Source organism: Diadema setosum, chromosome 16, assembly GCF_964275005.1.
Source record: "Diadema setosum chromosome 16, eeDiaSeto1, whole genome shotgun sequence".
NCBI classification, from domain to species: domain Eukaryota; kingdom Metazoa; phylum Echinodermata; class Echinoidea; order Diadematoida; family Diadematidae; genus Diadema; species Diadema setosum.
The window spans coordinates 7483339-7489338 of NC_092700.1; positions in this window are offsets into that span (position 1 = coordinate 7483339).

Below are 6000 nucleotides of genomic sequence, written 5' to 3' on the forward strand. Positions count from 1 at the left end.
TTCAACCTGTTTCACCCTTGGAGTTGTCGGGAATATAAACTTCAACCTCTGGTCCTCTGGTCATCAAACCAAATTTAGGTTGTAGTCAAGTATGACCAAATTAATTGTCATTGTTTCAAAAATGCAGCATTCCATCTTACTGTACATTTTCTTGAAATCACACCAGATTTACTCTTTGAATATGACCAAATTCATTGTCACTCTCATTGTTCCAAAAATGTAACATTCCAACTCCCGTAGAAGGTATTTTTATGAATGCATACACATACTCTACGTTAGCCGATGTACTTCCATTTTAGCTGCTCCAGAATGTACATTCCTCTCTCATGTTACTTCTTCCAGCACAGTTCTTCCTAGGGGGTCAACGAAACCTGCTAAAGCCAGGGTTGTTGAATATATGATATTTATTCATGATGGTGGCAAGTGTAAATTTCTTCCTCTGTGTTGCAAGTCGGCACAGGCAGATTTGTCATAGGAGATGATCAACTTTAGAACGTCATCACTTCTTGCATTGTTGGATTACAAGCTGAATTATGATGCTCTCACCTGCAGTACATGGTGAGCTGGTACCACGAGCACCAGGGTTCTGTTTCATGAAAGTCTTACGAGAGACTTTTCGCTCATAAGACACACTTATGAGAGACTTTATGAAATGGATTTGAAAGTCTCATATAGCTACATATGGTATGAGCGTCTTTAGCAGTATTGAGATTTATGTAAAGACTTAAAATGTGATGACTTCATGAAACGGAGCCCAGGTTCTGTCGCCTACCTTTTGAAGATGGCACCAGACAGGACAGTTAATGTGTGTGATGTCTCATGATGGATCTTGTATATGAAGAGTGGCAGATATTCTGAAAAGAAACACAAATATGCAACAAAAAAGACAACAGGATATTTTACACACAGGATATGAGTACATAATTATGCTCAGTTATTTTGCAAGGAGAAGCTGTGTTAGTGTGTGTGTGTTATTCTGAGTCCATGGCTGAATTATTACATGATGTGTTTTTTGTTTGTTTTTTTGTTCGATATCTCTGGAAGAATCTGTTTGAATGTGGATTGCCATTGATGATCTGTAGCTGTTGTCCTCCTTTCTTACCAAATCTATTTTAGACCATTTTTTTCTTAACCTCATGTACAATTATGATCCTTTCATTCCGGAGGTAGTTTAAACCATTTTTACCTTTCACACAAAATGTGAAGGGGAGATTGGAATTGTTGAGATCAAAGTGCATCATTCTAACCCAAAATAACTTACAATTCAAGAATAACTTAATTTTGAAGGCTGATATTCATTTATCAAATTGACATGTAGTGTATCACAGTAGTAGAGTATTAAACTTCACTGTTCAGTAGACTAGTTTTTGTCTAATATCATACGTATACATTGTACTTAATCAGAATAATCCACAAAACCCTGAAAGTCATGAAAATATTAAAAGCAAAAAATTATGAAATTTCACTAATGGAAATCAGGCTGATAGAGTTCAGGTGCGTATTTGCTCAAATTTGGCATGATACACATAATCATGAAATATTTGATCATTTTGTTACAGTATGTATTTAATCTTCCTGCATGATGCATGTTTTATTGATTTGATGTTGGAGTTGCTTTGTGCAATACAGTAGCAAGAATTTGTAGGACAGGGAGCATTCATATCCAAAGTCCATTTGTTTGTTGGAGGTTGCAAGGTTGCTACCAGTTCTCGAGATGTCATGCTACATTTACAAATGCACCAGGGTTCATACGGGTCATGGAAAACCTGGAAAGTCATGGAATTTGGCTAAGTCTTTTTCCAGGCCTTGAAAGTCATGAAACACTGATATTTTCATCAAAAGGTCATGGAAAGTCATGGAATTGCAAAAATTATAAAAGTTTAAGTTTGTCTGTTGTTTGTGTGAGATGTGTAGTTACCCCCTTCGCTTTGCTTTGATTTGAGATCAAATTTTCAGTCTAATATGTTAAAAAAAAAAAAAAAAAAAATTGTATAAAAGTCATGGAAAGGTCATGGAATTCTGGCTAAAAAGGTCATGGAAAGTCATGGAATTCAATTCATGAGAGAGAGTATGAACCCTGTCAGCACCCAATGGCCACAGCAGCTTCATTTGCCCGAAACCTAGTGCACCATGGGTAGATAGGACATTCTCCCTTTTTATTTCTTCCTATTCTAGCCTTACCCTTCCAGCATTCGCTCCCGTGAAGATGCAATATCAGATGCCATTTTCACAGCGTGTGGTCAGGTTAGACTACACATTCTTCCGGTCACATCCCACTACGGACCGCCCCCGAATTTTGTTACAGCTTGTTGCATTTATGTTCGTTTGCATTCACACCATTTTATTACGGCCTACTAGGTTTCTTGTGGCCAAATTTTTATGGTTTTGAGTATCTGTCATGGTATCCATGGCAGTCGTGTTGTCCATGGTGGCCTTAAATGTGATTGCCATAGCCACCCGGAACACGGTGTATTAAAATGTAGCATGACATTCATAATGGTACTACAAGCTCTAATGCCATTGTTGAGAATGCATCATCGTCATCAATCATATCTTGCAAGCAGCATGCACGATTGGTCTGTTTGAAGCTAACATTAAGAGGTGTACATAGCAAGTGGATTGAGGTCATTTGATTTGACTTATACTGTGCAGCTCTATGGAAAAATAAAAAGAAAATGGGAAATAGCTCATGGATAAGTACATGGTAGCACACAAACAGACCAATAGACTCAGTTCACAGTATTTAATGATAAGATGTACCTTTCTGTCCAATAAATCAATATTTGGATCATGCATTAAATATATAATGGCTTTGCTTTGCATATGATCACAATATTCACTTTACATCCAGCTACAAGTATGAAGGAAGAAACACAATTTTGAGAAAGTTAAGGTTGTGCAAGTTATTGAATCTTCACAGCACATAACTTTTATATGACGACATTGTGATAGTGACTCGTGATGTATGCTCACTTGGGCAGCTGGTGGAAATTGACTGAAATGATCTGACATGACCAGGTTGGGTTTTACAACAGTGTGAACATGTTTTGAAGGTACTATATACTGGCAGTATTTTAAACTGTATATGCACTATTTATTGACTGTGTACATACCAATATCTAAAGGATCTAGCTTGTTATTAATCATGTGTTAAAAATAAACCAGAATTTCATGATACGAGTACATGGGTTGATTCATTAATGAACTGTGGGTAGGCCTACTACGTATAGAACTGACATTTCTGTTCCCAGTCTTTGTATAAAGGTTTTTATTTCAGTACCCGTTGCATGCAGCAGGTGTTTGACTTGTATCATATGGTGTGGGTTGTGAACCATACTTTTTATATTTCAATGTTTGTATTAGCTATACATGTATGGTAATTTCTTGAACTGATATCTATACCAAGAGCCTCCAATTTGCATGCATTATACACTTGCTTGATATCCCTGGATTTCTTACTATTTTGTTTCAAAAATATACTATATATATATATATATTTTAGGATCAATCTGCTGTAATAGGTTTACTGAGGTGAATTCATGTGCCCCTCATGCTCACAGCGTGCATTTTATATTGTCGCAAGGGATTAGTAAAAGGGATGGTATAGTTTTGGTTGAGAAGGGGCTTCAGGTTTCCAACTGTTTTTGTGAGATATGAAAAACCTCATATGAAATATGAAAGAGCATGTTATTCTAAAAGGGATTCAAAGTTTATTTGATGAAAATTAGTTTTGAAATGACTGAGATATCCAAAACAATGGGATCCTGATAAAAGGTGGGACCCACTTTGTTTTCTGATATCTCAGCCATTTCAAAACCAATTTTCATCAAATCAACTTAGAATTCCTCTTAGAATTGTATGCTCTGTAACATTTCAAACGTGGTTTCTTAATAGTATCTTGCAAAAAGTGTGAAGCTCAATCCTCATCTCGACCAATAGTATATCATCCCTTTTAGAAAAAAGAAAAAAAAAAGAGACTGCTTTTGCATCACTAATTGCAAGTGTTGGTGGGTTTCCATGTTTGTGTGACCACACACATCACATTGCAATGATCAACTTTTAGAAATCTGTTATTCTTGATGCAGGCATGAACAAACCTTGTGTCTTGTATACTTTTCTTTTATTCCTCAGTCTGTTTTACTCTTCTTTCTCTTCCCTTCTCCATCCTCCCTATCTCTACTCTCTCTCGCCATGACGCCATCTCTCCCCCCCCCCTCTTTTTCTGCTTTCTGTTTAGCCATGTGTTTTTAAGACTTTCCAAAGATGCAAAATGCGCAGTGTTGGTTATACAGCTCTCTTATGTTCCATTCTACTTCTCTCATATTCTGGTTAATTATCTCCTCAATTCAAGTATTATCCCTGGGTTTGCTTTAAGTTTCATTTTGATTTCTCTTTTATATCTGAGGATATATATTTTCCTAACACAAACTGCCTGTTGGTATGTTTGTTCATAATGATTATAGACTCTTAGTACATGCATTTCCTATGCAGCTGTCACTGATGCTACACACACTGCGGTATAAATGAATAGAAATCCATTGTAATATGTTTGATGAGTTTTCAGATACATTGTACCAGTGCACTGCTTGAAAATAGGTATTATTGATATAAATATTCTTTTTTTTTAACATTGCCCATTGTTCCTTCAATTTCAGGGATGTTGTGATTTCAGTTTTTACTTCAAACCCAAAGCTTTAATATGACAAAGTCAGCGCACTGATTTTTAAGGAATTGGTCATGTGGCTAGAATCGTCTGTAAATGATTTCAATCATGGACGCATCACTGTCTTTTTAAAAGTTCACGGTAGTTTTCCTTCAGTAAGATATGACTTTATATAGAAGATATATATACCACAGGACCAATATGTGTCAAATGTGTCCTGTCTACACTGAAGTGTATGTGTGTGTGTGTTGTGTGTGTGTGTGTGTGTGCGTGTGTGTGTGTGTGTGTGTGTGTGTATGTATGTGTGTGTATGTATACAAAAGCTCTGTGGAGTCCCATCGTCATCCTATACGTGAAGGTAGGGTTCCCGTTTGGGACCAGTAATGGGTATGCACAAAACTTATCTATTATTTGATTACGCAATCACGGAAGGGCAAGTTAGTTTCACGTAGTTTGTCTTATATGTTGAATAGTGAGAAGGGCAACAGAAACAAAAGTTTTAACTGTAACTAAAACTATTGACTTTATTGGCAATCTACTGCAACATTTATTATATCAATCATTGAGACCTGTATTTTGCTTTCATGTGAGGTACTGGGATAAGATGCCACATAAAGCTATGCTCATGCGTGAATTGTTTTTATAAAAATGCATTATGTCGTTACCAGTAATTCAGAAACTAGTCTGGTATTTGTAGCAAATGGTTACTTGTTTGGCAGCAAAATTAATCATGTATTATTGTTGATTAGTTTCGTAGTTTCCAGTAGTTCTTGTCCATTCTGTCTCCTTTTAGATGGTTTCAAATAATCTTTAAAGCTCAGGGGTATACAGTCTCGATCATTGTTCCAAAAATGTATTTTTCACGAGGCGTTATACAATCTTGATGCCCATCACAACCTCCCATGAAATTTTCCTACATTATTAAAAGTTGAAAAAAAAATAAAATAAAATAAAAATCTTGCCTGAGCCCAATAAGGAAGAACTGCCGGTTCATGATTTGTAATATTATTGTTAGAAATTCCACAGAAATTTGTGATTTTACAGTATGTAAGAAAAGAGCCAGGGTAATACAAGTCTTTAAAATAATGAATAGATATAATGCACAGATCTGCCTATCTCCTGCCAACCGAACGTAAATTTGTTTGTAGTCATATTCGTCATTATGCATTTTGTAAGAGGTATTGGGGATGTTTAGTACCCTTACATTCCAGAAAACTGCAGCTTTACATCATATGTAGATGGATGATTGTTGTTTGTTTGTTTTTTTTTAGATCTAAATGAATTTGAGTTTATTTACTGACGTGACAATGGTAATTTTGTATAAATACCTGCAGGAA